Source organism: Triturus cristatus, chromosome 2_1 (genome assembly GCF_964204655.1).
Source record: "Triturus cristatus chromosome 2_1, aTriCri1.1, whole genome shotgun sequence".
In the NCBI taxonomy this organism is placed as follows: domain Eukaryota; kingdom Metazoa; phylum Chordata; class Amphibia; order Caudata; family Salamandridae; genus Triturus; species Triturus cristatus.
In genome coordinates, this window is record NC_140581.1 from 625,131,833 (window position 1) to 625,144,094 (window position 12,262).

Here is a 12,262-nt window from a genome sequence, read left to right on the forward strand (position 1 = left end):
GCAGAGTATTGCTGGGCCGCCACTAAATATAATATCTAGGAGCGCCCAATTATATTGTTCCCAGTGGTTGCACTGGGAGCGGGACAGGGTCTGAAAAGAGAAGTAGGAGAGAGAACAACACTTACCGGTGGAGCCAGGAAGCCTCTCATTCATCTAAATAGGATTTGCAGCTTCACAAATCCAATATCAGGCAGAATCAGCGACTGGCTGCGCACTTGGAGAGCACTTGACGTGAAAGTGACTCCATCCAATGCCCCCAAACACCAGGATCCCTGCATGCTCCATCAGCTCTGTAGCCACACTGAGGAGTTTGCTGCTGAACTGGGCGCACCTCGCTCTGCTGAGTTGAAATGGGCACATTTCACTAATTCCTTACAGAACTATCAGTACTTTGGTGTGATTGAGAGGGTCATCCACATGGCAGGTGCAGTGCATGCACTTCCTCTGTGGGAGACCCACAACTTGGAGACAAGGGTAGAGAGCTTCCCCGTCGTGTCTCCTTGGCATCATCTCCTGGGCTGGAGATGTTCTTTTTCAGACAAAGAAAGAAAGCACAGTTGGTAGTGTAAAAACCTTCAGCATGAGAGGAACCTTGCCTTCTAAGCTGGAAGTCTGCCAGCATGGCTCGGGGGGAGCTCTGAGGTAAGGCAGGCACTCCTTGCTAAGGATAGGATATGTGAGGCACTCTTGGGCCACAATGAATGTGCAGGGGAATATGGATTAGGTCAACAGATCGCTGTGGCCCCTGTGTGACCAGGGCCAGGGGCCCTACTCCTTCTCCTCTGTGGTATGTCTGACTGCCGTGGTCAGCTTTCTCATTGTTTTCACCATTGTGGGAAAGGTCCTGGTGGCCACTGTGGTATACCCCAGCAGATATTTGAAAGCCACCCAGAACCTGTTCCTGGTCTCCCTGCCTTGCGCAGACATCCTGGTGTTGGCCTTGGTCGTGCCCTGCTCCATAGCGAATGAACTCATGGGCTACTGGTACTTTGGGGTTGTCTGTTGTGCTATCCTCCTGGACACTGGAGGTGCAGTTCTGCACCTCTTCCATCGTCCACCTGAGCATAATAAACCTGAACTTTTACTGGTTGGAGACCCAGGCGGTGGAGTACAACCTGAAGAGGGCCCCCTGCAGGATCAAGGGCTTCCTTGTCACCATCTGCCTCGTCTCAGTAGACATCTCTTTCATGCAGCTCCTCTCCACCAACAGGGACCCTGAGGATGAGCGCTACCCTCAGTGTAAGCTCAACGACAAGACCTGATACATCCTCTACTCCTCCATGGCAATGGTGTTGCGTACATCTACCCGGTGACCAAGCTGCTCACGAAGATGCTGTCTGTCATGAAGCATGGGCTGGCAGCTCCTCACAGACAGAGAACGGTGTCAGCCGGGGCACCTCGGTCCGATCTGTGCCGGCCCAAGTGCGCAAGCAAAGCAAGCTGGACGATGTCGACCTAGGGGATGTAGTGTCTGGCTGGACACGTTCTAGTGCTCTGCCTACTGTACCCCACATGTTACACCCACCCACCACAGGCATCACCGGTCAGGTGACCCTGCAAATAAAAGTGGCCGGGCGCACGTGCCCTGAGCCAGTTACCAGTACACTAAGCATGTCTCTGTGTGGCTTATTTATGTAGCATGTGGGCCCTGGGCCCACGACACCACGATGGTGACGAGGCGGGTCTGACCCCAATTGCTTGCTGGAAGTGACTCCAACATCCCTCATGGTGAAAAGAGGAGCCAGAGTAAGCGGTACCCTGGTACACACTGAATGCCCATGGAAGAGGCCCAGGTATTGCGCGAAGGGCACGACGCCGATGGCAGAAGCATACAGACCGTCAAGGTGAGGCATGCAGCGCTGCCCAACTACCAGTGAGATCTGCAGAAACAGAATCATACGGAAAGAAGAGGCACATGGAGTTCTCTTCAAACCCACAACAGCCGCACCCCTGCTCTGGGTGTGAAGGCCAACAACTTCGACAAGCCTGATGGGGTCGCTGCCGTTAATAAGGAGAGCCACCACCACCCTCAAACGGAGCAACAAAAGAGTCAGAAGCCCAGCTCCCAGTAGCAAGAGGAGCGAGCTGACAGCGACCCACGACCACGCCTAAGAAGTGACAGCAAGGAAAAGGTGAGCACCTACCTTCCGTTCAACAGTTCACCCTGCTTAAAGGTCTCCACACCCGTCTCACACACGTCTGCTGGACTATACGGCCTAGGACGCCACAAATACACATGGTGCTTCGGTGCACTACATCGATGCTCGGTGAGGCCTGCCACGTTAGGACAGAATGACAGAGCTCGCGTACAGCGCTTCAGCACCACCTGGCGGCCCCTTGCCTATACTGCACTCAGCCTTAATTTAAAATAATGACGATAGCAGCTGGGACGGACAAATATATATCATCATCAAATATTCTTTATTTCGGCCAATTTGGCCATAAAAGAGTACAGAATAAAACACAAAAGGGAAGAAGGGGGAAAGGGAAGGCAAGTAACATTTAAAATTCATTTATATACACATGGCAATATTTTCGTACAGGCAAGAATACCCTCTCATCTATACAATATTTAAAAATACGTTAGGTTACAAACACTCATTTCATTAACATTAAAGCTAGCAATCGATATCAATTAATTTACGACGCTTGCACCACATAGCTAGCAAAAATTTAGAAAGTGCAAAAACAATAGGGCTCGATGTACTGGTTTTAAAAATTCTAAAAGCATTCAGACAATGTTTAAAACCCAGATTTCTGCACAATGGTATCAACCAATATTTTCTTGTTTTGGTATATGCTGGACAAAAGAAGAGAACATGAAGCTCATCCTCTAAGTCACAGCTGCAGCCCGGGCAAGACTTTTTAGAGGAGGCCGTCCACTTGCTTGTGACAGCCTTGAGGGGTAAAGTGCCTTGTCGCCATTGGATAAAAAGTTTGCGCGCTAAAATCGGGAAGACAACATCCATGAAGTCCTCGAAATGATAAGAATTTTTGAATTCTAAAAAAGAGTTAGTGAGGGAACCTGCATTAGGGGCCGTGATTAAAAATTCCAGCTTATGCCCTTTGTAAATTTTGGTAAACATCTTTTGTGATATCCGGCCACATGCCCTCTCCCACATGGATTGTAGTCCTAGATTTAGAAGTTCACGCTTAATGAACGCAAGCCAGGGAATTTTGCTTACACAATTAAAACTAAGGATCTGCTTAAGTTCGTCCCTATAGTTTAAAAGATCTGGAGTGGTCCATAGTCTGTGCCAGAACCTTAGGGGCTTTACTGCTAGCTCATTTGCAATAGGCGTCAGTCCCAGGTCTAACCTCAGCGGTGTTGATGGAGTACTCTGAGGAAGCGATAGTAATCGCCTTGCAAATTTAGACTCAACTTTAGTGATTTCAGGGGCAGCACAGTGACCCCAAAGCTCACCCCCATAGAGAGAAGCTGCCCTTGCTTGCGTCTTATAGACCTCCAGGGCAGGACTCACTGGTCTAAAGCTTGATGAGTTGGAAACTTTGAGATAGCACCCGACAGCTATGAAAGTCTCATGTGGGATTTGGCCTTTTGCGGACCCCATGACAAATTTTCATGAATAGTAACACCCAGGTACTGGAAGGTCGTAACCCTTTCCAGACATACATTGCCCAGTGATGGATTTGCGCGGGTATACACTGGCGGGTTAAAGATCATTAATTTTGTCTTGTCTATGTTGATCTCAAGGCCTCTGCTCTGACAGAAGTCCCCAAAGCCGTTCAATATCCTCTCAATCCCCATGGGAGATTTGGAGAGTAGGAGGGTGTCGTCCGCGAACATGATCGCCGGCACCCTCCTACCAGCCAGCCTTGGTGCATCATTATCGGGGACACTGTCCAGATGTGAGATGACCCCATTGACATAAAGGCAGAACAGGGTCGGTGCTAAGACACAACCCTGCCTCACCCCCCTGCCAATGGGGAACCTTGGTGACAGCGTCCCATTCTTTCCGCAGCGAACCTGGGCGAAGGTCCCCTCATGCAATCTCATGAGTAGCACTAAAATCTGATGCGGGAGGCCCAGTTCCTGAAGGACAGCCCACAGTTTCCCCCTAGGAACTAGGTCAAACGCGGACCGGAGGTCCACGAAGACCATGTAGAGGCTGCCACCCTCTACCTTTACCGTCTTCCAGTACAATAGGATCAGTCGGAAGATTTGTTCCATAGTGGATGTATTCCTTCTGAATCCCGCCTGGAAGGGGCTCAGTACATCGTAATCCTCCATCCACGTCAACAAATGGTCCAGGACCAATCTTGCAAATATTTTTTGTTGAACATCAATTAAGCTGATTGGCCTGTAGTTGACTGGGAGCAGAGGTGACCCCTTCTTAAATATCGGGACTATCTCTGCCCCCAGCCAAGTACTGGGAATTTCCATGCCTCTCGAGATAGCGTTAAATACAACAAGGAGATAGGGGCCCCAGATTTCAGGTTGATGTCTAAAAAGATCCCCCGGTAATTTATCAAGTCCCGGGGCCTTTCCCACTGAGAGTTTGCCTATTGCGTTTATCACCTCCCCCAAGGTAAACTCCAGGGGCTCCTGCTGATCTTCTGGGACTTGTGAGTCGAACAAACTACACAACCCGTATTCCCCCCCATATAAACTTTTAAAATGGGCCTCCGATGCTGATGCCGCAATATTCGGTTCTATGGAAGATTTTGGGTCACCCGAACCATGCTTAACAAGTGACCAAAATCTGCGCGCATCTTTTGTGTCCAGGGCTAACTTTAGGTTCATCCACCTTTCCATGTCCCATTCTTTTCTTGCATGCCCCATAACCTCCTTGTACTGCAATCTGCGATCTCGAATCACCATTTTGCTGTGCCCTGCCTTGATTGCTATAACAAGATTGCTCTTTGCTCTCCTGCATGCTGAGTTATACCAGGATGAGGCAGGTTGTCTGGGCCTTCTCGTGGGTGCCTGAGGGTAGAAGACTTCAGCCAGATTATCGGCCAGAAAATATATATATATATATATAACAAAACAAAAAAACTTGTTTAAAACAACAAGCAAGCGGCCCTACCACCCAGATAATACCCCGCAACAAAGGTTTGCCCGCCTGTTGAGTGCCGACTGTTGATGCCTCAAAGACTGCCGGACAGTGTATGAGGCCATCCCATGAGGCGCCGAGACAACAGGCTGAGAAAGCCAAACCTGCCTACGTTCCCGTCTGTGCGCTAACATCTCTAGAGGCCCCGAGCATCAGGAAGGCTGCCTTAGCCTATGGAGGAAACTGAAGCACCGCCTAGTGGTGGCTCTTCAAACCACACCCTGAATTTGCAGAGACTGTCAGGAGATGCCGATACTGGCCGGGAGAAGACTGCGAGGCCCTCCAGTGGCCATTTGCCAACACTGTTGTAGTTGAGAAGATCCTCATGCACACCAGCCAGCCTCCCCCAATGAGGGAGTAGATAGACAGACACTGGCACCCCAGCATGGCCCATATACAAGTCTTCTCGAAGCCCCTACTACAAATTAACTCTGCAGCTCTCAAACAAGCCTGCTGTGCATGGGGGTTTGCCCGGCGCATAGTGATGCATTTTCTTTAAGCCGGTAATGATTTGCAGCGCCCCTTCAACAGCGAAGGCAACCAAGAACACACCAATGCTAAAGAGGGCCCAAGGCAGCATCTGCACAAAAGGAGGTACGGTGGTCCATGTGCACCTGAACAGCCACGAAGATCGCAGCATGAGGGAAGTCTGCTGTGGCCTCCAGAAGGTCTGCAGTGCCACCAAGTGCCAGATCGGGACACTGCATCCTGGTCATAGTAACTGATACGAAATGGCCAGTGCAACTAATACGGAGTACCCCCACAACCTTCGTACTGTGCTACCAGAGAGCAAGCAGCTGCACCCACAACTAAGTACCGCATTGACACTCTGAGGAGGCCCCGACCAGGGTCAACATAAAAATTAACCGCACCAGCATTTGTGTGCCCCCCCCCTACTGGCACTGGCATCCCCAGCGTCTAGGCAGCACTCAAGAAAGGCTGCCGCGACCACTGCAGTGCTACCTCGCTGTACATTATCAAACTGCACCTAGACAAAGTCCCACACAGACACCTGCAGCCTGGCAGCACTCGAGAGAGACGGTAAGCAGGACTCCACTGAGGGTAACACACTGCCAGCAATGGCAAAATCAAGGGGAAGGAACATGCAAGCCATCCAGAATCTCTGTCCCTAATTAGCAGGCACCAGGACAGTACCCCAATGATGCCTCAACAAGGGAAGAGGAACTAGGCAAGGAGCACCACTAGTCCAATATTTGCTGTCCATCAGTTGCAGTTAGAAGGGGGGAGAGACTGATACCCCTGCAAGAAGCCACAAAACGCTCACAGCTGCCCTGACATATCCAGTGTGCGGCACAGAGCACCCAAGGACGCAGCCAAGAAGCCAAGAGCTTCCACCCAGAGCTGCCCCGGGCCAAGAGAAGCCTCAAGTGGCCAAGCAAGGTCCAGTGAAGGTGATAAAACTGAAAAGCAGTCAAGCCCATGAAGGTGCAAGCGGAATGTGCACTGAGCCCACAACCCCCAGTGATTGTTTGATGCCACCTCAAGGGAAGATACTGCAGCTCTCGTGCTCAGTGGTGAGCAGGTATGTCAAGTGCCCAGGAGAGAGGGGCCTCTCCACAGAGAAGAAGCAATGCTGAACACAGAAGGGAGATCTTCTACATCTCCACCATACCAGCGAAGCCCCGCAGTGGGCAGAAGACAACACAGAGTGTCCTCCCTCACACTGCCTCAAGACGGAGTCACCAGAGGCCCAAGACAGGCAAGAGAGAGTTGCACACCCCATGTGGCAACCCACCACCAAAACGTGCGTTCTGAAGGATGCCACAGCCGCATCGCAACCATGGAGCACATCACTCGAAGTGACCAACTCCGTCATGCGTGCCCGATTGCAGGCAGGATCAAGTGCCACGACAGCACAGCCTCGAGGTGCAAGCACGACGCCCTCGAGTGAAGAGAAGAGGAACACTGCAAAATCCCTGAGGAGGGGATGGGGCCCGGGAAAGGTACGCAAAAGGAAGAAGCAAGTCCTACTGACAGGACAGAGCTACAACAGGTCCGCAGAAGAGTGAAGACCATCCCAAGAACCAGACACGACCAGCGAAATGTCCATGAAGCGCAAACATGAGACATATGGCAGGCTGCCACATCCAAGTGATGGACCTGGTCGGAAAAAGGAAAAGAGAGTGGCAGGATGCCACTCCGCGAAGGAAGAAAGAACATTGGCACAACACTACAGGGCAGACAACCACCACATGTGCGCAGGAGAAAAAGGAACAGAGCGACAGGACAGAGGACTCGTACCACCACAAGATGAGTGCACCTAGAGACACCAGACAGCCATGAAGCTGGACCTACATCCCTGGAGACAGCCCAATGGAAGAACCAAATGTAAGCTGCAGCCAGCGCGAACCGCGTCTCTCTCCAACACTTCCCAATGCGACCGTCCAGTCCCGAAGCCAGACCGATGTCCCTGGAGACAGTCCAATGGGAGAACCAAATGTAAGCCGCAGCCAGTGTGAAACGCGTCTCACTTCAACGCTTCCCAGCGTGACCATCTAGTCTCAAGCATCGGCAGTCCAAGTCAGACAGCATCCCTGCTCCTCACCACAGATGCCACGGGTGAAGAACAGCCTCAGCAAGATGAAGACACGGGCTGCGAAGTACCTCTAGTCCTCCTCACTCCACCAGGTCACCCAAGACAATAGATCACCGCCTGTTGCCCATCTGAAGGAAAATCACTGTTTTGTCATCGTCATCCAGGTGCATATTAACCACGGAGCATCGCACCACCAGAGTGGATCCCCACACTCCAGACAACTGGAGTTCAACGAGGCGAGCCACCCAGGAACCTTCTGTGTGCCCCCGTCAACCTGAAGCCTGCCGAAGTAGAGCATACCCAACCATTGGAATATCCACCCTTGGGGTTACACAAGACTTGGCCGTGGCCCCGTTGAGAGTTCCGCAGCGACCCCTCAGTGCGGCCTACGCAAAGGCCCGCACAGCCCACGCGGTCACATGGCAATCCAGGGGCAAGGGCTTTGACGGAGTTCCTGTGAGAGGGGAATCCGAATAGGAGAGATGCATCGGCAGCAGCTCCACAACAGGCACGGGAAGCATGGAGGTCACAGTCGAAGACTGGTCACCCAAAGACCATCACAGAACCTGAGTCCTGATGGCGAGAACATCTAGACAGAGATACCACCCTCTGCAGGTACCTGAGCGACTTGGCGGTGAGTTCTGTTGGCAGTTCCTCAGCGGCGCCTTTGCGCGGCTTACACGAAGCCCGCACAGTCCACATGGTCCCATGGCAGCCTGGCAGGAAGACCCTCCAGAAAGCTCCAGTGAGAGAGGAGTCCAGGCGAGAGAGGCAAGTCTGAAGTTGCTCAGCTGTCAAGAGCGAGGAAGACCATCAAGCACCTTCGCCTCCAAGGAAAGGCCTCACACACCGAGATCATCTCCAACAGCTGTAGGTTTGTCATCCACCGGAACCTGAGCGCCTGAGAGATCTCCAGAGTGGACTCCACCACCGCTCCAGATGCACCGATACTTGAATTTTGTACATAGACTCCACCACCGCGATTCCAGGCCGGTCTAAAGTACATCGCCAAGGATAACTAAGGCATCCTGACCATGCGGTCCAAAGCTACAGCACTGCCTGGCTGAGGACCTGAAGAGACTCATTTGGTGGTATGTGTTGTTTATTTGTTTTCTTACAGGTTGGACTTTTGTTTGTTTCTTTTCATTAAAGGTTGGGAGGTATGTAGTGTCTGGCTGGACACATTCTAGTGTTCTGCCTGCTGTACCCCACACTTTACACCCACCCACCCACCACAGGCTTCACCGGTCAGGTGACTCTGCAAATAAATGGGGCGAGGCACACTTGCCCTAGGCCAGTTACCAGTACACTAAGCATGTCTCTGTGTGGCTTATTTATGTAGCATGTGGGCCCTGGCAGAGCAGCAAAACAGGAGGAAAACACGGACGGCTCAGGCAAGGAGAGTAAAACAGCAACCGCAACTTCTTCTCCAAGCAGTCCAGCCTGCTGCTCGTCCAACGACTTCTTCTGAGCCAAGTATTGTCGGACGCAGTGGTACTGCAAGGCCTGTTATGACAACGCATTCCATGAAGTCTGGCATAATGTAATAAAGAATGGCCCTTAATGTAAAAGACAGGTGCGTAGCATAGCGAAGGGTAAGATAGCTCAGTGATTTAACCGTTCACTGCAGAGACCCTAATAATACGCTCTATTCTTAACAGAGCGCCCAGCCTGCCTGGCTTTACAATGATGACCCTGGCGTCACTCGAGAGCCATGCGTGACTGCCCAATGACCGGCTCCCACGGGGTGAGCAGGGCTTTCCCCCCCTCATTATCGCATGTCTAAAAAACTCGGGTATGCAACACATTACGAGCCGGTATAGACAATGTGTGATCAATGACTTAGGCTAACATATATTACTGGCAAGAACTATATGTGATCTACTTTACTCACGATGTAATGTTCAGAATTGACCGAGGTAGTGATCTGATCGCCCTGTTATGACTCTGGAGAACAGAGCCTTTCTTTATCTTGTATCCCGGGTATGACGAGGCACGTCTATTGTGGTAACAGATTTGCATAACAGAATGGCTCCAACATTAAAAACTTGATGTATCCTGAACAAAGGACATGATTATATTGTATTCACTTACAGACATACATTGAACTGTGAGTCATATACAACGTGAAGAATCTAATACATGTAATCTGTAAGGTATGCCTAGATGAAGTGGCACGCGATTATTTGAATTACCTACACCCTAATGCATGCCACTATGAATAAAATACCTAGTGACAAGTTCGCTATCATGCAGTAGTGATATAATATGCAAAAATGCATGAAATAAACGAAACCCTTCAAATGAGCCTAGTAATAAAGAGTCTGTAACAACTCACTTGGCACAAGAACTTCATTAACTTCAATACTATCGCGATATAGACTTTTCCAATCATGTCATCTCGCTAACCTTTAACTTCTTTTCGACCATCCACTATCATCTACTGCACTCGCACCAGAATCCCCTCCTGAATACTGCGCACAATGCGAACCAGCCTTCTCACTTTCACCTATGGTGATGGTCCTACGTAAACACTGACTCTGTATTAAGATCTGTTTTTACTTTATTTTCATCCCATCTGATTGACACGGTCTTGAGAAAGCCCCATGCCTATTGGCCCTGGCGGTGTGAAAAAACGCGTTGGCTGTTCTTCAACTACACTGATCATTCGATTGTCATTTTGAGAAGTGAAATACAATAACAACATAACATTGGAGCAATATGCATAGGGACATGAGCATGTTTGATTAATAAAAGGGAAGACACTCCTACGCTTCTCTGAGACAGAGACCCACAGGCTACAGGTTTGAATCCATCAAAAGATACGACACCTCCACCTTTCATCTTCGGAGGGCGATAAAATGAGTATCCTTGAGTTGGGGAATGCGGACAACTATTCTTATAGCAGGAATGCTACCCATTATCTCATGACACTACAGCGTGCCATGCAGGTGGTGTGTCCAGAAATCTCAGAGCCTCCTGGACCCCAAGCCTCACAGGACGTGCTCTGTAGCAGTAAAGAAAAATGCTGACACTCACGTTCCTTCAGTTTATAGATAATCTCCCCCGGGAGGATAACGTTCTTTTCTGAGTTGGAAAATGAAAGGAATTCAGACTCGTGGTGGAATGAGAAACAATGAAAACAGGCATTTGCGTCTGAAAGGAAGGTGCAATTAGACAATCTTTCAACTAGGGCTCAAGATGATGGGGGCATGGCAAACCAACATAAGCATAAAAGCTAAGTACACAAATAATACACTTAAATCCTGTAATAGATGGGGGGTGTACATTTCCAACAACACACGTTTTAGTCAACCCTTGCAATCAATTATTGCGATAGAAAGAAAGAACCAGCCTGGTGCATCTGGGTCACTTGAGAGCACTAGGAAATAACAATGACATAATTAAACAACAACCGCCATCAACTGTTGCAACCAGAAGCTGGCTGAGCAGAACTTGCACACAAGGGCCAAACCGCAGGCCTCTGTTTTTAACCCTTTCTGTCTGCATGTTATTTTCATGCACCAAAAGCCTGAGTTACTGCCAGCAGGCTCGTTATCTGTCAGCGATTGTCTCGGGGACCGTGGATTTTGGTCTAGGTTAGGCCATGACAGTGGGGCCTTTCATGGTTTTAAATTACAGTTAGTGGGATGGGTACAGCCTATTTAGTCATCGTAACAATAAAAGGGCAAAGACCCATAAGTGCAGTGCAGAGACCTTTACGAGGACCTTGTTCAAGTTCAAACCGTGCTTTGAGGAAATGCTTGTGGCATGCAGCGCTTTATGAAAATGTGAAGAGACCCGTAATCCACCGCAGTTTTGCCAGCCCCACCCATTCCTGCATTTTGTGATAGAAGGGTGTAAGGAAACAGCAAAGGCATCTCTCTGTATCAAAAGTAGGCTGTACAAAGAGTCCTTAAAAGAGATGAACATTTCCATTCCAAATCGCAGAAACACACACACAAGGCAGTCGGATAGACCACATTGAAAAAGTAACAAGCATTTGCAATGCAATAGGTCTCGCATTCACGCGAGTTTCAGCTCTTGGCATTGTAAATGACATTGCATTTTATTTATGTTTTGGGATTTAAAACATGAGTAAAAGGCATTGTCATTTACAATACTAACAGCTTAAACTCTCACAAATGCAGGACCTGTTGCATTGCATAAAGGGCCATCTTGACCGCTTGTTAGATTGTAAATATCAGAAGAAGAGACCGGCCTGCTACATCTTTAAAGTAGTGATAAATAGTGCAGTGAAGAAGATGTGTAAGTGTTCTAAATTACACAGACACAAAGGGCTCTATTATGATGTCCAGCCGCCACCGCAACAGCAAAAGGGACCGCCCGACATAGGTGCCATGGTCCTGCCATTCAAATTAGGATGCGCCTGCCACACTAGCGGCCGCATCACTCATTTTTTACATTGCGGCGGGCAGTGCTGTAAGCAGCACTCACCGCAATGTAAAAAATGCATGTAGTGCATTTGTATGCACAATGTGACAGGCACTATGCGGTGCCTGTCATTCTAATAGGCCCCAAAGTGTGAAGTGAGAGTTACATATGATTGGAGCTATAAACACTAAAAATGCGCTCCAACACCTTTTGCTCTGTGATTACACTATCG

At 49.5% G+C, this 12,262-nt stretch overlaps 1 pseudogene; it reads left to right on the forward strand.

Moving 5' to 3' along the window:
- Window positions 1-697: 697 nt before the first annotated feature.
- On the forward strand, window positions 698-7,913 carry LOC146865696 (alpha-2C adrenergic receptor pseudogene; annotated as a pseudogene).
- The last annotated feature ends 4,349 nt before the right edge of the window (window positions 7,914-12,262 follow it).